The sequence below is a fragment of the Macaca nemestrina genome, chromosome 16, assembly GCF_043159975.1.
Source record: "Macaca nemestrina isolate mMacNem1 chromosome 16, mMacNem.hap1, whole genome shotgun sequence".
Taxonomy (NCBI): domain Eukaryota; kingdom Metazoa; phylum Chordata; class Mammalia; order Primates; family Cercopithecidae; genus Macaca; species Macaca nemestrina.
This window is the reverse complement of record NC_092140.1, coordinates 31,408,005-31,431,899: the sequence shown is the minus strand read 5'-3', so window position 1 is coordinate 31,431,899 and position 23,895 is coordinate 31,408,005. Positions and strand designations below refer to the sequence as shown.

At 33.1% G+C, this 23,895-nt stretch overlaps 1 long non-coding RNA gene across 1 annotated transcript in view; it reads left to right on the top strand.

Moving 5' to 3' along the window:
• Window positions 1-151: 151 nt before the first annotated feature.
• The window catches only part of LOC139359209 (uncharacterized), a 68,415-nt gene continuing 44,671 nt past the window's right edge, over window positions 152-23,895 (top strand). Inside the window, exon 1 of the long non-coding RNA XR_011615120.1 lies at window positions 152-624. This is a non-coding gene — a long non-coding RNA (uncharacterized lncRNA). The remainder of the gene's footprint in view (window positions 625-23,895) is intronic.

The window sequence follows — 23,895 nt, the reverse complement described above, 5'->3', positions numbered from 1 at the left end:
ATCCCCACTCTGGGTCGGAGGGACTGGTAGCCCAACTCTCAGCCTTCAGGCGCTCCCTGGCCTAAGGGTGGGACCTTAAGGGGACCCCGCCCCCTTCCACCTGGGACTTTGCCTCCCGCTGCCATTCATGGCCCCGAGGCTTGGCTCCAACCCTGCTCTGAGATTAAAGGGCTGCAGCTGCAGGTAGGAGTTCCCGCCCTGCCAAACCGGAAGGGGCGGGATTCCCGCTTGTCCCCAGCTCCTAGTGAGCGAGAGGCCCAGGTACCGGGAGGGCAGATCGTGCCTGTTCCTGCCTCCCCCAAGAGCACAAGGAGACTGCGATCCAAAGCTGCAGTTTGGGTCGCTGTAGCCCCGCGCAGGACGTTAGGGCTTCCGTCTGCTGCGTAGCGCTGGAGGCCTGGGTCTGCAGCTGCGGTTTGTAGCTCCCATCCCAACTCGGAAGGGAGGGCCTTCCACAGGTTCCATTTGTGTGGAGCCCCAGCCATGCAGCGTGATGGCAGCAGCCACTGTCATCAATATAAAAGAAGTAAAAGAAAGCAGCAGCAGCAGCAACAACAACAACAACAAACCCAACAACAACAACAACAACAAACCCCACAAAACCATGATGAACCCAGCTTCCAGGTATTTGGGACATAAAACAGAAGTGGCTGTCAATCCAATGTTTTTTATTTGATTATGAAGTAGGATGCAATTTCTTTGGCTGAAAATAAGGAAGAAATTGGGGTTACCAAGTTTTATCAAGACTGAAATTGATTTTAAAAACGATTGTAGAGAGATGAATGGGATAGGAAAATGTTGCAGTGTTTCAGAGCATTGTTCAGTGACTGTTTACGGTTAGTGTCTCTGAACTTATGATGGAATCAATTCATATAAACCGAGCTCAAAATCCTGCATGGATAGTGAAGGCAAATAGTTTTATAAATGTTTCTGACTTGCACACACACACACACACACACACACATGTTCTAAATATAGAAGATTACTGCAAGTTTTAGGATGCTGAGACAAGTGATCAAATCAGAAATACCTAAAACCTAGGCTAAGAAGAAAGGGAAAAGCAGAATGACCAATCAGAACACTTAAGGGAACAAAAATGTGAAGATGTGGATCAGTCCACTGAACAGGCTATTTGATGCTATTTGAGTTAAACAACCTAAGAAAATACCACATTTTATTCGTGTTATTCTTATGCAGTTTTGTTTTGGCTTTGTTTCTTTTTGCTTTCGTGTTGCTATTTGTTTTGTTTTCTGCTTTTTACTTGCAGCTGAACTAATCCTAAGTAATACACTGCCAATATTTCACAGAAATGGAGTGATAATTCTCTCTTTTCTGTGTAAAATGACTGAAAAAAATAAAGCACTCTCCCTAATGGCAAAGCTAGTCCTAGGAAAACAGTATTTTCTATTATAGTGTTGCGGGATGTATCAATTCTCAGAAATCTCTTGGTACATGTGAGATACATGTATTTCAAATAATTTATTAGTGACCTACAAGTTCAAGGTTAATTGTGAAAGATTATCTATTAAATGTTCTCTCAATATTTATGTTTGGAACTCATTCACCATCAGTTGGCAACTTTAGTAAATGTGAGGTTTATATGAGAATGCTGGATTGGTTTCTTTTTGAGGCAGTCCAAGGATAAAAGTAAAAATGTTTTCTAACATGTTCGAGAGTCAAAAAAACTGAGAAATGAAGAAGAGAATAGGCATCCTACTGACTATCAAATAGTTGTAGGAAAAAAAATCATGTTTTGACTCCAGTAAACTACATTAAGATTAGAATTGTCACATGACTATTATTGTGTCATATTTTTGAAGGGCAGTTTTGATAAATTATAAAGCTTCTGCAGAAAGGTATTTATATAGATTTTTAAAAGATTGAAGTAGATAAATTTACATTTGTATATAATAAAAGGGAATGCAATGAGATCAAGTTATATTGTTGACTGGAAAGGTATAGATGACTAACTAACACTATGTATTACAAAATATAATGAGTCCTACCTTCCATATAATTTGAAAAGAAATCTTGGAATCTAGATATATGATCTGGTTTGGAAAATATGACAAGGCAATGTTGCATATTATTGAAGCAAAATCTCAACATTTCTATGAATGCAAGAGGTAAAAGTGAAGTTTTGTTATATAGATATAATATGTGATTGTGAAAACTAGGGTTTTTAGTATAAATATCACCCAAATAGCGTATATCATGCCCATTAAGTAATTTCTCATCCCTCACCCCCTTTCATCCTCCTACCCTTCCCAGTCTCCAATAACTGTTATTCTACTGTCAGGTGTACACATCATTTAGCTCCATCTTATAAGTAAGAACATGTGAGTTTGGACTTACTCTTTCTGCATTGTTTTACTTAATATGCTGGATTCCAGTTCCATTTATGCTGCTAGAAAAGACATGATTCCATTATTTTTATGGATGAATAGTATTCCATTATATATATATACACACACACACACATTCCATTATATATATATACACACACACACATATATTCCATTATGTGTATATATACACACATACATATATTCCATTATATATATATGTATATTTACACACACCACATTTTTAATACAATCATCTGTTGGTGGGCACTTAGGTGGATTCTCTATCTTGGCTATTGTAGATAGTGCTGTGATAAACATATGTGTGCAGGTATCTTTTTGTTATAATGATTTATTTTCTTTTGTATGTATAATTAGTAGTGGGATTGCTACATCAAACGGTAGTTCTATTTTTAATCCTTAGAATAATCTCCATACTGTTTTTCACAGAGGTTTTACTAATTTACATTTCTACCAATAGTGTACAAGCATTCCCTTTTCTTGGCATCCTCAACATCTCTTATTTTTCAACTTTTTAGTAATAGCCATTCTGACTGGTGTGAGATGCTATTTCATTGTGGTTTTAATTTGCATTTCTCTGATGATTAATGATGTTGAACTTTTTTTCACGTTTCTTTTGCCGCATGCATGTTTTCTTTTGCAAAAAGTATGTTCGTGTTCCTTGCCCACTTTTACTGGAGTTACTTGTTTTTGTTATCGTTCTTGATGAGTTGTTTACATTCCTTGTAAATTCTGGGTATTAGTCCCCAGTTGAATTCATCAGTTTGCAAACATTTTCTCCCATTCTGCAAGTTGTCTGTTCACTCTGTTGATTATTATTTTTATTATTTACTGTTTAGAAACGTTCTAGTTTAATTAACTCGCATTTGTCTATTTTTTGTTTTATTGCTTATGCTTTTGAGATCTTAGTCATGAATTATTTGCCTAGGCCAATGTTGAGAAGAGTTTTCTCTAGGTGTTCTTCTAGTATTTTTAAAGTTTAAAGCCTTATATTTAAGCATTTGGTTCATCTTGAGTTGATTTTTGTATTTGATGAGAGATAGGAGGTCCAGTTTTATTTTTCTGTATATGGCAGAATAAATAATAATAGAAACATTAGAAATTAATAAAAATTGAATTAGGGAAATGTGCAGATATGTGAAATTACACAGCACACTCCTAAATAACAAATAAAGAAGAATGCATAAGGAAAATCATATATAGTTTAAGATTAATGAAAGCAAAACAAAAAACACTATATTTCAAAATTATGGGATGCAACTATAGCAGTACTTAGAGAAAAGCTTGTGGTTGGAAGCACCCATGTTAAATAAGAAGAAAGATACTAAACCAATAGTCAAATTTTCCACCTTAAAAAAACTAATATAAGAAATAAAAACTAAACCCACAGAAAGTAGGAGAAAAATAATAAAGATTAGAGAGGAAATAAAACATATAATAGAAAAACAAAGGGAACAAATTAAATAAATCAACATTTGTTAGCAATATTAACAAAATTCACAAGCCTTAGCTATATTTACCAAGAAAGAAGAGAGAGAGAAAGAGAAAGGAGGTCAATAACTCAAATCACAAAAATTAGGAATGAGAGGGTGAACATTACTTCCAGTCTTACAAAAAAAAAATTATAAGCTAATACTATTAACAAGTGTTTGCCAACAAATTAGATAAGCTAGATGAAATGAACAAATTCCTAGGAAGACACAAGCTAACTAAATGGACTCAAGAAGAAATAGAACGTGGCTAACTAGAGGCATCTGCTACTCCCCTCCTTCACAAAGAAGAATCAAAATAGTGAGTAGATAATCATACTACAAATAGATTGCCTAAGAGAGAATGCTGGAATTCAACAGAAAAATCACAGAAAACATCTAAGGCAACAGGGGAAAAAGAGAGGAAGTAGGCTGCCTGATTGGCCAGGAAAGCCTGGGAGCCTAGAGAGGCTTCCCAATGCAGGAAAAGAGTGAGTAAGAACCAGTGGTCTAAATTCCCACAAAGGAGCCCAACAATGGAAGAAGCAGTAGATTTAAACTGCACTTCAGAACAAAATGGACCCAACAGACTTTTACAGAACATTTCATCCAACAGCTACAGAATACATATTTTTATCCCAGATAGACCATATGTTGGGACATGTCTCAACAAATTGTAAAAATTGAAATTTTATCGACACAATTGAATAAAAGTAGAAATCAATATTTAAAAGAACTTTGAAAACTGTACAAATATATGAAAATCGAACAACATGCTCCTGAATGACCGCTGGGTCTAGAAAGAGACTAAGGAGAAAATTTAAAAATTTTGTGAAATAGTTTAAATACAAAGCAGAACATAGCAAAACCTATGGAATAAAGCAAAAGTAGTACCTAGAGGAAAGTTTATAACAATAAACACCTATATCAAAAAGGTAGAATAATTCCAAATAAACAATCTAACTATGCACCTCAAAGAACTAGAAAAGCAAGAATCAACCAAACTGAAAATTAGAAGAAGAAAAAAAGTAATAAAAATCAAAGGAATCCCAAGCAAAAAAAACAAAGCTGGAGGCATCACATTACCTGATTTCAAATTATGCTACAAACCTTTAGTAACCAAAACCTAATGGTACTGGTACGAAAATAGACACATTGATGAATGGAACAGAATAGAGAACCCAGAAATAGAGCTACATACCTACAGCAAACTGATCTTTAATGAAGTCAGCAAAAATATACAATGGGGAAAGAAGGTGCTATTCAATAAATGGCGCTGGAAAAATTCTATTGCCATATGCAGATGAATGAAACTACACACCTATCTGTCACTATATACAAAAATTAACACAGAATGCATTAAACACTTAAATGTACAACTTGAAACTATAAGAATACTATAAGAAGACCTAGGAAAAACTTTTCCGTACATTGGCCTAGGCAAATAATTCATGACTAAGACCTTGTAAACAAATGCAATACAAACCAAAATAGACAAATGAGACTTGGCTAAACTAAAAAGCTTCTGAACAGTAAAAGAAATAATCAACAGAGTGATCATACAAACTGCAGAATGAGAGAAAAAAATTGCAAACTATGAATCTGACAGGAGACTAATATTGAGAATCTACAGGGAACTCAAACAACTCAACAACAAAAAAAAAAAACAAATGACCCTACTAAAAAGTGGAAAAAAGGATATGAACAGACATTTTACAAAAGATAACATACAAATGACCAACAAGCTTATTTAAAATGCCCAGCATCACTAATCATCAGAGCAATGCAAATTAAAACCCCACTGAAATACCATCTCACACCAGTCAGAATGTTTTGCTACTAAAAAGACAAAAAAAACCAGACATTTATGAGGATGTGAAAAAAAAGGAAATGCTTATACATTGTTGGTGGGAATGGAAATTAGTACCATCTTTATGAAAAATAATATGCAGATTTCTTAAAAAATAAAAAATCAATACAACATTTGATTTAGCAATACCCCTGCCAGATATATTACTCGAAGGAAAATAAATCACTTTATCAAAAAGACACATGTGCCTATGTATTCACAACAGCACTGTTCGCAAGAGCAAAGATACGGAATTCAGCTGAGTATCCATCAACAGAAAATTCAATTAAAATATTTTGTTTATATGTGCGTGTCTGTGTGCATGTGCACAAACACACACACACACCATGAGATACTTTTCAGCCATAAAAATGAATGGAATCATGTCTTTTGCAGCAACATGGATTAACTGAAGGCCATTGTCTTAGGTGAAACAACTCAGAAACAGGAAGTCAAATGCCACATATTCTCACGTATCAGTGGGAGTTATATAATGTGTACACCTGTACATTGAAGGTGGAATAATAGACGTTGGAGACTTGGAAAGGTGGGAAGGTTGGCAGGTCTGTGAGCTGAAAAATATTTTAATGAGTACAAAGTACACCATTCATGCGATGGTTAGACAAAAAACCCAGAATTCACCACTATGCAATATATCTGTGTTACAAAATGGCATTTGTACACCCTAAATCTATAAAAATTTAAAAAAAAAGTTTAAACAGAAGAAAGATCAGAGCGTAACTCAATGCAATTGAGAGTATAAAGTAAATGCAAAGCACCAATGAAAAGTTATTTTTAAAAACATAAACAAAGCTAACTAAAAAAAAAGAAAAAAGACAAAACAAAATTAAAAATGAAAGAGAAAATATTACATCTGATACCACAGAAATGTTAAAGATCACTAGATACTATTGTGAATAATTATACAATAACAAACTGGAAAATATAGAAGACATGGATAAATTCCTAGACACATACAAATTACCAAGTTTGAATCAGGAAGAAACAGAAAATCTTAACAACCATTAACAAGTAATGAAATTGAATCAGTAATAAAAATTCTCCCAACAAAAAAGAAGTCCAAGACCTTAGGGCTTCCGTGCCAAAATTTAACAAAATTGTAGAGAACAAACACCAACTCTCCTTAAATTATTCCAAAACATCGAAAAGGGGGGAATTCTTCCTAACTCATATTACAAAGCAAGCATTACCCTGATACCAAATTGCACAAGGATGCAGCAACAAAAAAAGGCAACTACATGCCAATATCCTTAATGAACATAGATGCAAATATCCTCAAAAAAATACTAGCAAACTGAACCCAACAGCTTATCAAAAAGATAATTCAGCATGAGAAAATGAGATTTATACCAGGGGTGCAAGGATGAAGGGATGCACAAATCAGTAAATGTGATAGTTCAGATCCACAGAATGAAGGACCATAACCCTAGGATTAACTCAATAGATGCAGAAAAATCACTTGATAAAATTTAAAGCCCTGTACCAGACTGATTCACAGGTGAATTCTACCAGACGTATAAAGAAGAGTTGGCACCAATCCATTGAAACTATGCCAAAACAATTGAGGAGGAAGGCAATGCAAAAAGAAAACTTCAGGTCAATATCACTGATAAATATAGATGCAAAAATCCTCAACACTAGCAAATCAAATCCAGCAGCATATCAAAAAGTGAATGCAACATGATCAAGCAGGCTTTATCCCTGGGATGCAAGATTATTCCAACATATGCAAATAAATAAACAGAGCTAGAAACAAAACCCAAATGATCATCTCAATAGATGCAGAAATGACTTTTGATAAAATTCAACATCCCTTCCCATTAAAAACCCTCACCAAACTAGGCACTGAAAGAACATACCTCAAAATAGTAAGAGCTATCTATGAGAAACCCACAGCCAATCTCATACTGAATAGGCAAAAGCTGGAAACATTCCCCTCCAGAACCAGAAGACAAGGATGCCAACTCTCATCACTCCTATTCAGCACAGTACTGGAAGTCCTGGCCAAAGCAATCAGGCAAGAGAAAGAAATAAAGGGCATCTAAATAGGAAGAAAGGAAGTTAGACTATCTCTCTTCACAGATGATATGATTCTATATCCGTAAAACCATTGTTTCTGCTCCTAGAAAGGGTAAACAACTTTAGTAAAGTTTCAGAGTACAAAATCAGTGTAAGAAATCAGTAGCATTTCTATACAGTAATGGCAAGCTGAGAGCCATATCAAGAATGCAATTCCATTCACAACAGCCACAACAGAAATAAAATACCTACAAATACAGCTAACAGGAGAGGTGAAAGATTTCTACAATGCGATTTACAAAACACTGCTGAAAGAAATCAGAGATGACACCACAAACAAATGAAAAAACATTCCACACTCATGGATAGGAAGAAACAGTATTGCTAAAATGGCCATATGTCTAAAGCAATGTACAGATTCATTGCTATTGCTATCAAACTACCAATGTCATTTTTCACAGAATTAGAAAAAAAAAAAAAAAATTCTCTAAAATTCATATGGAATCAAAAAGAAGCCCAAATAGCCAAAGCAGTTCTAAGCAAAACAAACAAAACAAACAAGCCAGAGACATCACACTACCTGACTTCAAACTATACTACAAGACTACAGTATCCAAATAGTATTTTGGTAGTAAAAGCAAACAAACAAACAAAAAAAAACAACCACCAAAACAAAACAAAACAAACAAAACAGACTCATGGACCAAAGGAACAGGTTAGAGAATTCAGAAATAAAGTCACAAACCTACAGTCATCTGATCTTCGACAACATTAACAAAAACAAGCAATCAGTAAAGGACTCTGTATTATTAAAAGAAAAACCTTAGCCAAATTAAATTTAACATAGTTGAATTGCGCAAACAATGTTACAACTTGAGCCAGAATAGGCTCAGAGAGACTCCAGGGCAGCCACATGGTTGAATAAGATTTATAGACAGAAAAAGGAAAGTGACATACAAAAAATAGAAGTGAGATACAAAATCAGCTATATTGGTTACAAAAAAAATCAGTGTTTACCTTATTTAAACATGGTTTGAACAGTTTGCCCCCTTTGATTGGCCAAAACTTGGTGATTGGCACAAGAGTGAGTTACATTCTATTTATACCTCCGTTTAGATTATGCTTTATTATGTACAGAGAAACTTTTAGGCTGAACTTAAAATATTTAAGGAGGCAGGTTTAGATTAACCTTGATTTAACGCTGTTCAATAAATGGTGCTGGGATAACTGACTAGCCATATGCAGAAGATTGAAACCAGACCCCTTCCATTCACCACATACAAAATCAACTCAAGATGGATTAAACACTTAAACTTAAAACTATAAAAAACCCTGGAAGAAAACCTGAGTAATTCCATTCTGGACAGGGGCATTAGTAAAGATTTCATAACAAAGATTCCAAAAGCAATTGCAACAGAAGCAAAAACTGACAAGCAAGACCTAATTAAACTAAAGGGTTTCTGTATAGCTGAAACTGTCACAGAGTAAACTGACAACTTACAGAATGGGAGAAAATGCAAACTACCCAACAAAGGTCTAATATCCAGAATCTATAAGAAACTTAAACATATCCGGAAGCAAAAACCAAATAACCCCCTTAAAAAATGGACAAGGGACATGAACAGACACTTCTTAAAGGAAAACTTACAAGGAGCCAACAAACATATGAAAAGATGCTCCACATCACTAATCATCAGAGAAATGCAAATTGAAACCACAATGAGATACCATCTTAAACGAGTCAGAATGGCTATTATTAAAGAGTAAAAAAAAAAAAAAAACAGATGTTGGTGAAGTTGCAGAGAAAAGGGAAGGCTTATACACTGTTGGTGGGAATGTAAATTAGTTCAGCTACCGTTGGAAGCAGTTTGAAGATTTGTCAGATACCTTAAAACAGAACTACCATTCATCCCTGCTATCCTATTACTAGGTATATACTCAAAATAAATAAATTATTCTACCATAAAGACACATGCATGTGTATGTTCATTGCAGCACTTTTCACAATAGTAAAGACATGTAATGAACCTACATCCCCATCAGTGGTGGACTAGATAAAGTAAATGTGATACATATACACCATGGAATACTACGCAACCATAAAAAAATGAAATCAAGCCCTATGCAGCAACATGGGTACAGCTGGAGGGCGTTATCCTAAATGAATTGATAGTGGAACACACCACCAAATATGGAATGTTCTCACTTATAGGTGGGTGCTAAACTTTGAATTCACATGGACACAAGGAGGGGAACAATAGACACTGAGGCCTACTTGAGGGTGGAGGGAGGAAGATGAGGATGGAAAAACTACCATCAGATTCTATGCTTACTACCTGGATGATTAAATCATTTGGACATCAAACTCCAGCAACACACAATTTACCCATGCAACAAACCGGCAAATTTACTCTCTGAACTTAAAATAAAACTTTGAAGAAAACAAATAATAAAGCAAAATAAAATTCAACATTCCTTCATGAGAAAAAAACTATCAATAGCTAGGCATAGAAGGAATACACTTCAACATAATAAAGACCACTTATGATAAACCAACAACTAACATCATACTGAATGGAGAAAAGCTAAAAGCTTTTCATCTAGGAATTGGGTCAAGACAAAGATGTCAACTTTCACCACTTCTATTTAGTATAGTGAGATTGAATAGCCAAAGAAATACTGAGGAAAAAGAGCAAAGCTAGAGGCATCACATTACCAGACTTAAAACTATATTAAAACTCTATAGTAATCATAACATTAATATAGAAACAGTCACATCGACCTGGAAAATAAAATGAAGAAACCAGAAGTAAATCTACATATTTACAGCCAACCTATTTTTGACAATGGTTCCAAGAACATACTTCGCTAAATTTCTTCAATAAATGCTGCTGAAAAAATTGAATATGAATAGGCAGAAGAATAAAACCAAACCCCTATATAGTAAACAAACCCCTATATACCTTCTCACTATATACAAAAAATCATCTCAGAATGAATTAAATACTTCAATATAAAACCTGAAACTGTAAAACTATTAGAAGAAAACCTAGGGAAAACACTTCAGAACACTGGTCTGAGCAAAGATTTTTATGACTAAGACCTCTCAAGTATATGCAAAAAAACAAAAGTAGACAAATAGGACTGTATTAAACTAAAAAGCCGCACAGCAAAGGAAACAATCAACAGAGTGAAGAGACAACCTAGTGAATAGGATAAACTATTTGCAAACTATTCATCTGACAAAGGCAAATATCTAGAATATACAAGGAACTCAACTCAGCAGAATAAAATATATAATACCATTATAAAGTGGGAAAAATTATGAATAGTCATTTATCAAAAGGATACACACAAATGGCCAACATATGAAAAAAAAGTTTGACATTACTAATCATCAGCAAATTGCAAATAAATCAAAATCACAATGACATATCATTGTACTCCGGTTAGAATAACTCTCATTGAAAGACAAAAAGTAACAGATACTGGCAAGATACAGAGAAAGGGGAATTCTTAAACTCTCATACTGTTGGTGAGAACGTGAATTAGTACAGCCACTATGGAAAATAGTATGGAGATTTGTAAAAAAACTACAACTAGAGCTATTATGATTCAGCAATCCTACTGCTAGATATTTACTCAAAGTAAAATAAATTAGTATATCAAAAGAGACTTGATTTCTATGTTTAATGCAGCACTATTCATAGCAGAAATGATTTGGAATCAACCCAAGTGTCTGCCAGTGGACAGATGGATAGAGAAGATGAAGTATATGCATGCAAGGAAAACTATTTAGCCATAAAAAGAATGTAATAATGCATTTTGCTGCAATATGAATGAAACTTGAGGCCATTATGTTCATTGAATTAAGCCAGGCACATAAGACAAACGTTTTATCTTTTTATTCATGGTTGGAAGTTTAAAAAGTTAATCTCATGGAGATGTAGAGTAGAATGATGGATAGCAGAGACAGAGAAGGGTGTGGGAATGGGGATGAGGGATAAAGAGAGGTTGGTTAATGGGTACAATATAGATGGGAGGAATAAGTTCCAATGTTTGATAGCAAAGTAGGGTAATTATATTTAACAACACTACATTGAATATTTCAAAATACTTAGAAGAGAGGACTTGAAATATTCCCAACATATAGAAATGATAAATACTCGAGGTAATGTTTATTCTAAGTAATCTGACTTGATAATTACACACTCTGAATGCAACAAAATATTGCATGTACCCCATAAATATGTACAGATATTATGTATCAAAAAATAAAAAAGAAGAAATAGAAAACCACAATAGATTTATTATAGTAAAGATGTTGAAATAGTAGTAATGATAATAAATTATCAGAAAGAAAAGTTCAGGTCCAGATGGATTTGCTTGTGAGTCCTACCAAATATTGAAAGAAATATTAGCATCATTCTCAAAAATTTTCAAAAGATGGAAATGGAGGGAACACTTCTCACCTTATGAGGACACATTACCCTGGTACAAACCTAAACTAAGATATCACAAGAAGAAAAACTACAGATTGAAATCTCTAATGAATATGGAGACAAAAAGTCATCAAGACAATATCAACAAACTAAAGTAATACAAAAAGAAAAACATACATTATGATTAATTGGGATTTATCTTTTCAATTCAAGGCTGGTTCAACCTATGAAAATTAATTGATGTCACATAATGCATATATATAATTAAATTTAAAAAACACACGATTGTCACAATAGACCAAGAACAACACTTGACAAAGCACATCTTATTATTTTAATCATAAGAACAATAACAAGCTAGGAATGGAAGAGAAATTTTTCAACGCAAGAAAGAGCATGTTTGAAAAATCTATTAACTAACGTCATACTTAATGGTGAAAGACTTAAAACTTTCCCCATAAACTAGAAACAAGGTAAGAAGGTTGACTTCCACTATTTCTAATCAACATTGTACTGGCAGTAACGACAGTTAGGGAAGAGAAAGAGATAAAGGCATGCAGATGAAAAAGAAAGAAGTAAATCAGTCTCTATTTGTAGATGACATGTTTTGGATAGAGAAAATATTATGAAGCCTATTAAAATATATTATTACAAGTAATAAATGAGTTAAAAAGTTTGCAGTGTACAAGATGAATGTACAAAAATCAGTTGTTAAAACACAAATAAATTTTAAAACTATAATAATTGAAAGTAAGTTACAACAACAACAAAAATGCTAAATGAAATTTACATAAATGCAACTGATAGGCAAATCCATAATAACTGAAAGTGGTTGTAAAGAAGCGGGGCAAGGAAGTGATTACTAAATTATAGAATTTCTATTTGGGTCCAGGAAGATATTCTAAAATTAGGAAGTGGTAATGATTGTACAACTCTATGAAGATACTAAAAACAACTGAAGAGTAAACTGTAAATATTGACTTCTATGACATGTGAATTATATCTCAGTAAGTATGCTCTTAATAAGACAATTTTGTGAATGATATAATGTATTATACACAAATATATCAAGCTATTTTCATAGAAAAGTAATGCTTTAAACTTAAATACTTTTCAGTCTTAAATTTGCACTTGCTGTTATCTAACTATGCATTTGAATATGTTTATATTTAGAAAATTTGTTTTTGATGTATAAGGATTATTTTTACTTTATATTTTTATTTGAGCAAGTTATGTTTCTTCCCAGAAATTGCCATTTGCTGTAATATTCTAATAGTTATATACATGACTGACATAAAAAATGTGTGTTTCTACATCTTTAAATTTCTGTTATATGACTATCCCATTATCCACTCTGAAAAAGTACAGGAATCTTGAGTTAAAATGAAGCTAAGAGTATTGAGAGCTTTGGAAAATGTCAAGTTGTTTTGAAGTAATGTATTTCTCACTAGACTAGTGTTTTTGTATTTCCTACACTGCTTTGGAGCTTGAGAAAGTCACTGATGCTTTGCAAGGTAAAATAAATAGATGAATAAAATAAGGGATATTGACTTCATCTTTTAGTTAGGTATTTTCAGAAACTATCTTTATCTCTATATCTCTATCTCTATTGCTATCTATACACAAACATACCCACATATACATCTATAAATACATTCATCTATAAAAATATTTTTTCTGCAATTTATAAAGACCTGCATTTTATGGTTCTCTGTAAAGTGTAAAAAGAAAGAGGATAATGCTTGGAAAAATGCTTGACATTTATGAAAAGTCCAAATTTTTGTCAAATATAAACAAATCTGGACTTAATATAAACAGAATTTTTCAAAAAGACCATTGCAATATATAGATGCATATGTTAATTGGCTTGATTTAATCATCCCACAATGCAGGCATACATCAAGCATCACAGTATGAATATATGCAATTATTATTCATCAAGTAAAAATAAAATAAATATAAAAATATGTTTTAACAAAAGATCATTGCAATAGGGAGAATGCTCTAACCTCACGATCTGCAGGAATCTTTAAATCAAAAATAAAAAGATTTGTTTTAAACAGGGAGAAGAGAGCCAGACTAGCAGGTATATTGCGGAATGCAGGAAAAGCAGGTGGCCTGGGCAGTGGCAAAATCAGGTCTTTTCAACAGGAAATGTATTTCTCCATAATGGCTTATTCTCAGAATAAGCTGTTAACTGGGAATGTTTTACACCTTAGTGCATTTTAAATGATTATTCGTATTATGCTTTTAGTTTAATAGAACAACAAATGTTACCATTACAGAGGAAGGGAAAGGCTTTGACATATGTATTTCTAAATAACCCAAGGGATTTACTAAACATAGTAGATGAACAGTGTCACATTTGTTCCAATAGCTTAAAATGTAGAAAATTAAGTATTAGGGTAGAAAATTAAGTATTAGGCAGGTACATGAAACTATATAATCTTTCTTTTGCCTTAATAATTTTTATTTTTTGAGACACAGTCTCGCCATGTTGCCCAGGCTGGAGTGCAGTGGTGCCATCTCTGCTCACTGCAGCCTCCGCCCCCTGGGTTCAAGCGATTCTCTTGCCTCAGCCTCCTGAGTAGCTGGGATTACAGGCACCCACCACCACGCCCGGCTAATTTTTGTATTTTTAGTAGAGATGGGGTTTCACCATGTTGACCAGGCTGGTCTCGAATTCCTGATCACAGGTGATCCACCCGCCTTGGCCTCCCAAAATGCTAGGATAACAGGTGTGAGCCACCACACCTGGCCTGCCTTAATAATTTTTAAGTTTTTAAAATTATGGTAGAAACAATGTATTCTTAAGGTTAAAAAACCTACCTCAGTTACATGTGGTTTATGTTTTCTGGATTAATCTGGATTTTTATAATTAGAAATTAAAATGTAAGATTTTGAGCCCACTGATGCTTTGTTAAAAACAATACCAGTCAATGTAATAGAAGCATTAATATGTTCAACACCATAAGACAAAACAGCAAAGACCCTAGTGCTTTTCTAAACTTGTTGAAATCCAAAGCCTATTTCCTCTAAGGATAGAAGCCTGACTGTATTTGTTCAAGCCCACTGAGTGGGTAAGTGGTTGGCAACTGTGATTGCTTGATCATGGTCAAACGTGTTCAAGAGTTAATTATGAAAGAGAGATAGATAGAAAAATGAGAGTAGATATCAACTATGCAGTCTATAGTTACATTTATGAAATTGCACAAAAAGATGATCCACATCTCCCTAGAAGTTCCACAAGGTGTATAAGATTTTGCTTTGGTTCATCTTCCTATAGCTAATATTTAAATTATCTCTGTGTTTCATCATTGACATATACAATTTATCTGTTAGGAAGACATTATCACACTTCCCAAGAATGCAAGCTTGGAAGTCAGACAGGTCTGTTATTCCAGCTTTGTTCTGTTCAGTAAAAGTTGTGAAAACTTTACATAAATAAGCTCAGAGTCTAAGACACTAATATAATTTTTTTGTATTATACTTTATGTTCTAGGGTACATGTGCACAATGTGCAGGTTTGTTACAGTGGGGGGAGCGGAGGAGGGATGACACTAATATAATTTTTGAGTGATTTAAAGGTATCTTCCATATGGCATTAAAAAGTTAATTGCTAAAAATAGGCCAGGTGTGGTGGCTTATGCCTGTAATCCCAGCACTTCAGGAGGCTGAGTTGGGTGAATCACTTTAGGTCAGGAGTTCAAGACAATCCTGGCCAACATGGTAAAACCCCACCTCTACTAAAAACACAAAAATTAGCCAGGTATGGTGGTGGGCACCTGTAATCCCAGCTACTCAGGAGGCTGAGTCAGGAGAATCCCTTGAAACTGGGAGGCAGATGTTGCAGTGAGCCAAGATCACACCACTACACTCCAGCCTGAACAATAAAGTGAGATTCTGTCTCAAAATAAATAAATAAATAGATAATAAACAAATAAATAAAAATAAATTAATAAATTGCTAAAAGCAATATAGTGGGCCTGAGAGAGGCAGACAGACAAATAGAGTGACAGAAATTATAGCTTATTCTGCCTTTGCTCAAAACTTATTAATGGTAAATGTCAGTGCTTATCAAATCAAAGATTACACTTACTTAGAATGCCATTGTCAAATAGGGAATTGTCAGAGTATGGGATGAATCTAACTTCAAAGAGCTTTTTATTTTTTATCTTTTTTAGAATATGTATTTATATTAATATCTTGAAAATGTGTCCAAATATTTTGATAATTTTTTTTGCAAAACAAGGACAAACGATATTGTCTCAAATTTGGCAATTAATATTCTAGTTTAAAAATCTGTATTTATTATTCATAACATGACAAACATACATTTTATAATATACATTTACATTTTTAAGAGTTTTTTTATCTACCTAGTAGACAACATCTTTTGTTAATTTTTATTTTACCTACTTACATTACTCTATTAAAGTTTTAATACTGTCATGTCACAAATTCATTAAATTATTAAGTGAAAATATTAATGTTTGCCACTTATGGCAAAATTATGTCTATGTATAAACAAACTGTGGCTCAAATATGTTTCTGAATCTATTTTTCTTCTTTGTTAATGAGGTTTAGAGACCTATACAAAATTTTTAATAAAGTTATTCAAATTATAGAAACTAGTCATTTTTATTTTTATCATTACTGAGTATAAACTATCCCAGCTATACAAGTCTGCTAAATATTTAATACTATTTGTCTTTTTCTTACTAAATGTTATTATATATTTTTATTATGTAAATTCAAAATTATTTGACAGAAGTTGGTGAATATATAAATTTTCATTATTAACTATGGAAAAATTACTCCCTTTCAAATTTATACTTTGTGTCTCCTACATCAAACATGATATTCTTAAATATTAATACTATATTTTAGTTTACATTATCTTTTGTTAAATTGTCGCTGCACTGCCTCTAGCGCCATAACTTTAGTTATTACAAGTTAGTTGTTCACTACAAGTTAATAACTAATAACATGTATAACTAATAAGTTACAAAAGTTATTAGTTTCATTTATATTTAACTAAGTTATATAAGTTATTAGCTTTTAAAAATTATTTAATATCTCTAAACTCCAGTTTTGTCATCTGAAAGTTTCTGGTTATAATGGCTTTCACAGAGAACAAGAAATAATTTTCAAAATATAAGTGATAATGTAAGTGAAGGCACTAGCATAACATTTATATTAATAGTATACTGAGCATTGTTTTTCTTCACCTTTCTCTTTTTAAAAAATTTGACAAATAACATTTCATATGCTTATTAAGTAAAGCATTATGTTTCCAAGTACATGCACATTGTGGAATGGTTACCTCTAACTAAATAACAAATGCATTACCCACAGTTAATATTTTTGTAGTGAGAGCACTCAGCATCCATTTTGCATTTTTAGAGAATACGATATATACCTATTAACTATTGTCACCCTACTGAGCAATAGCTCTCTTGAACTTATTTCTCCTAACTGAAATTATGTTTTCATTGGCCACTTTCTCTTCATGTGCTCCTGGCAACCACTATTCTGCTTTCTATTTCTAGGAGATCGACTTTTATAGATTCCACATGTGAATGAAATCATACGACATTTGTCTTTTTGTTTTGTTTTATTTTATTGGCCCGGTTTATTTCATCTAACATAATGTCCTCCAGATTCATCCATGTTGTTGCAAAAGACAGAATCTTATTCTTTTTAAATGGCTATATAGTATTTCATTTTCTATTTATCCTACATTTTAGCTGATAAATATTTAGGTTGATTCCATATCTTGGATATTGCAAAAATTTCTGCAATAAACATGGGAGTACAGATATCTCTTTGAAATACTGGTTTTATTTCCTTTGGATATATACCCAGGAGTGAGATATGATATGGATCATAGGTTAGTTCTATCTCTAATATTTTGAGGAACTTCCATACTGTTTTCTGTAGTAGCTGCACTAATGTACATTCCTACGAGCACTGTGTGTTACCTTTTCCCGACATCCTTCTCGTTTACACTTGCTATCTTTTGTCTCTGGTAATAGCCATTATAACTGGAATGAGGTGATATCCCACCGTGGTTTTGATTTGCATTTTCCTGACGTTAGTGACATTGAGCATGTTTTCATATACCTGTTAACCATTTGTATGTATTTGTAAGTCTTCTTTTGAAAAAATATATATTAATGTCTTTTCACAGCCAACTGAATTTCAACAAGTATGTTAAGAACACACTGAGGAAAGAACATCCTCTTCAAACTGGTTGTAGAGAAAAATAGACATTCACATTCAGAATAGTGAAATAAGTCCCTTATACTTACCATACTTATATCTAAAACTTAACTCAAAATGAATCAAAGACTTAAATATAAGACCAGAAACTATAAAACTACAAGAAGAAAAGATAGGAGAAAGGCTCCATGACATTTGTTTGAGCAAGGATTTTCTGGATAAGCAAAAAATAGACAAATGGGATTACTTCAAACCAAAAAGCTTCTGCACAGAAAAAGAAACAACTAACAGAGTGAAGAGACAATCTATAAAATGAGCAGAAATACCTGGAAGCTATACATCTGATAAGGGGTTAATAATCAGTCAACCCAAATAACTCAAGAATAATAAAACAAACAACCTGATTTTTAAAATAAGAAAATCGTATGTCTTTTCCTTCACCTTCACAATGAATTCTTTAAGGCTTTACATCTAGTCAGCACAAATTAACTCCCTTAAATAAAACTTCTGATAATTTCTTGTTCTGTATTAGCAGTTGAACTGCAGAGTATATTTATAATGGATTAATTAATTTGATATATAGGCATTGTCAGCTATGCACCACTCTTAGGTCTCAGCATAAGGGTAAGTACAGGAGACATAAAATGAAAAATGGAGACAATATTTTTCTTTAACAGCGTTTCTGTTTTGCACGACAACTTAACATTAAATTCAATAATTTAACATTCAATACAAATAATCATTCAAGTAGTATTTTTGACTATATGTTAGAGAAAAATCATTCTTAGCTTCTAAGTAGTAGATGCCAGAAGCATAACCCCCACTTTGTTACAGGCCATACTATCTCCAGATATTGTTTAATGTCTCCTAAAGTAACAAACCCTCCCCAAAAACCCTGTTGAGAACCAATATGAAAATGCAAAACATCTGGACTATGATGGGAAGTTCCAGTCATAAAGAGGAATACTGAAAAGTGGTTTTCAGGAAAATAACATGTTTAAATAGTTTTCAAAGTCTGTGATTATAGGTTACATACATATACATATTGCTAGCATTGTCAATCTTTTAAAATTTAACTTCACAAGTGAGGCCACTAACGTTCAAAGATTGACAATGCTAAATGTTGCAGAGGATGTGGAACCACTAGATTTCTTATACATTGCTGGTGAGGGTGTTAAGTAGTGCAGACACTTTGGAAAACAATGACTAGTATTTTCATGAGTTTTTGTTTGTTTGTTTGTTTTGCTTTTTAACAGGTTAACCCTTTGAAGTGCATTGTTTTGAGAGAAAAAAGCAATACACACACATACATTGTGCTGTTTTAAATTTATGTCTTAAATATGCCATGACTATTGATTTATGCATATACATACACACATGTAAACACAAACAGAAACACATACACCCATGGAGTATGGAAGAGAGAAAGAGAGAGAGAGACCCCAAAATAGCCATTTAAAGATGCTCCAGAGAATTTTATACTGTCACCTCTTATTTTATGTATGTTCAAAGCTGATAAATACATACACACATGAGCATACACATACATATATACATACAGTTACATAATGTATATATTATACATGTATGTGTATGTAAAAACACATTCATATATAATGTATATGTATATATCACATGTGTATATATATAGGTATACTATACATATGTCTGTGCATGTGATTGGGAGATAGAAAAAGAGAGAGAGGGACAGAGAGACTTCTCACTGCTTGTATTTTCTCATATAAGTAAAACATATGAATATACAGTAATCATAATAACTAAAGCATATATTCAAGAACCAGATACTCTAGGTTAAAACCCCAGTTCTTGTCTTCTTTCAAAATAAAGGGCAGATTTGCAAACTGCCTTGAAACATTGGAGATATTGTCTCCTGCAGGAGCAAAGGGCAAACATACTTACTCCCTGTAATATTTGGGTTGCCTAAGCATAGGGATCATCTCCTGTTATACAAACTATGCATGTGCAGCATCCATGTCGGCCCATACATGTTTCCCCCACTGGACTCACAGGAAAGAGGAATTTTAAAACACCCACTGAGTTTCACATGGTATACTTTGCCATAAGTAAACTTCTTTGTCTCTGACCCAGAAGTGTAATGTTTTTTATTGACATTATAAAACTGTTAGACTAACTTATTAGCTTGCAAGTGGGCTAAAGTATCAGACCTTTCACATTTCTTGACATGCACTAGCTCTGTGACATGGGACACTATTTATTTCCTAGGACTACTATAACAAAGTACCATAAATGGAGTTGCTTAAAAAAATAGAAATTTATTTTCTCATTGTTCTGGAGGCTAGAATTCTGAAACCAAGGTTTCCATAAGGAAATACTTGCTCTGAGATTCTGAGCAGAATCTTTCCTTGGCTCTTCCTAGCTTCTGGTGATGGCCATGAATCTTTGGCATTTCTTGGTTTGCAGCAGCATCAATCCAATTTTTGTCTCTGCATCAAATTGCATTTTCCCCATGTGGCTCTGTTCAAATCCCCCTCTTCATATAAGGATATCAGTCATATTGAATTAAAGGCCCACCTACTTCAACGTGACCTCATTAGAACTGAGTGAATTACATTTGCAATGACTCTATTTCCAAATAAGTTTACATTCTGAGGTACTGGGTGTGAGGGCTTCAACATATCTTTTTGGTGGACACAATTCAACAAAATACAAGTATGTTATGCAAGCTGTCAGTACCTCAGGTGTCTTATCCTTAAAGTGGAAATAATTACCAACATCATAGGACTAAATAGTTTATTTTAAGTAAAATTATTGGGAGAGCATCTATGCTACCTGTTATAATGTTGCTGTGATTATCATATACACATATGCATTTATATATTTAATGGAAACATTATCAATCTGTCCTTCAGTAGGACAGAGATAGTGAAGGCTCTAATTTCAGATGTAATTAACTATTAAACACATACTGTAATCAACACTGAATTTACAATTTGTACGTTCGTGTTGATGCAGCATGTGCATTTTAACTTAGTTATGTTGAAACGGTGCATATGTAAAATAAAAACTCTTGTATTTAACAATCTAAAGAGATACTAGAGATGTTGAATTAAAATATATTACAAAATTGGATAGGAACTCTGAGAGCTTTAGAAAATGTCAAGTTGTTATGCATTGATTAAAAATTATTGATGTGGCTCTTGACAAAACACATATAGTAGTGCTTGTTAAACCTGCTAAAATATGTAATAAAACTTAATCATGATTACATATTTTTGAGCTGATTTTAACAACAATCAAGAATATTATAAAGAAAACACTTAGTGTCTAAATTCCAAATAGTACGTGTTTTCTAGTTCATCATCACTGTAATACTTGTTTCTCCTGTCCCAGGTCTCACATTTTGATACACTTTAACAATAAACCCATCTGCTATTCTGGTAAGAAAAACCTCTACTCTTCATAAAGAGAGCCTTTTCTAACAGAATTTCTATGTTGCCCTCTGTACTCAATAAATGTTTTTCCTAACTGCTACCGTGTTTCAAGCATTTTACTTTGGTTTTAGATCATATCGTTATTGCATGCATACATTAAATCACTGTCCCCTATATTGAAGATGATTATCAGTCACACATGCCTCAAAACTGAAATATCAAGACATCAAAAATGGAAACAATCATTCACTCACATCCACAGGAGAAATAATTATCTATATGAAGTTGACATTTATAACCTGTATATTTTGAAAGGTTGAAATTGTAATGTAAATAACCATTTTTCATGATTCAAGTAAGTTAAAGGAAAAAAAAGTTAATTGTTTCTCATTGTGATATTATTTTGCCAGATAAAATTGTGTAAAGAAAATGTTTACCTAATACGAATAATATGTTTCATCAATATGTGGACAATTACTGACATTCAGGTTCAATTTATTCAGATGCCTTTCTTTAATGTCACTAGAAAGGCTATTTTAACAAATGGATTTAGATAATAAGATTTAAACCTGCACTGATAAATAGATATTCAATTTACTAAACTGTTGTTTAGATTGATGAATATATCAAAGCATAGGTAATCCAAATTCTAAGTAAAACATTGTTTTAAATTACTGGTGTAAAGTTAAAGTTCAAATGTTCTGCTTCACAAATCTGTCTCTGGTCTTCTTTAAGGACACTGATCCTTATTTGCCTTTGACTTCCTGAATCATATGCCAATCCAAATGCCTCACTAACCTATGTTTAAGTTAATTCATGATGTATAAATAATACATTTACATAGAGATTAGTACATTAATTATGATTCAACCTACAGGTTTTCCAGACTTTAATGTTCACAGTCTGATTACAATATTTTATAGCCCAATCTTATTTTTTTAAACTATTGTAGCCATTTATCAATTGCTTCAATTCTTCAAGCAAACGCTGTAGCTACCTATGAATGTGTTACATTTCCTTTCAGTTTTTTGAGATAGTTGCATTCCATGCCATAACTTAATGAGAGAAGAATAGTAATTGAGGTAAAATATTAAAGACTCTTTCCACATTATCAAATAAAGTAAAATATAAATTTTCTGCAAGACAATTCCTTTCACAGTATGAAAATGACCTTAAACATAGCTGCAGAGATGAGGGTCCAAATATTCGTTTGATTATTTTGGCATATTGATATTTCTAGCTTTGTGTACCTCACAAATATTTAAAAACACATTTATATTGCAGAATTTTTTACTGAAGCGTATACTTAAAACTGGGCCTATATGCGTCACTTTTTTGAAAACAAAAAAAAAGGGGGGGAAGAAAACAATTGGATATAAGTTTGGAAAGCAAAATGGGAAAATAATTCTGTTTCATAATTGCCACACTATTTGGATTATCATTGTTTCTGGATTTATATGTGAAGGTTAAGACATTCAACACTAGGCTGGGAGTGGTGGCTCATACTTGTGATCCCATCACTTTGAGAGGCCTAGGCAGGAGGATTGCTTGAGCCCAGGAATTTGAGACCAGCATGGGCAACATGGTCAGACCTCATCTCTACAGAAAATTAAAAAAGGAATTAGCTGCATGTGTGGCATAAGCCTGTAGACCCGCTACTCGGAAGGCTAAAGTGGGAGGACGTCTTGAGCCTGGAAGGTTGAGGCTGCAGAGAGCTATGATCATGCCACTGCACTCCATCCTGAGCAACAGAGCAAGACCCTGTCTCAAAAAAAAAAAAAAAAAAAAAAAAAAAATCAACAATAAAGGTGAAATTTCAACATTTGGAATAATGATATTTGGAAGGATTTGAAATACATGAAAACATATAAATCACAACAGAATGTTTTCTGTTGTGATTTCCATTCTTGAGAAATCTGAGGTACCTTTCTTGAGAAATCTGAGGTAAATTTGAAGCGGAATGCAGTAAACTCTTTTCTCCAGACTACTTTTTTTCATCTTAGTAACTAAGTATGTGGCAAATACATTCCAGGGAAAAAGTAATGAAGAGAAAAACTAAAATAATTAATATTTTTTGGAAATATATATGCA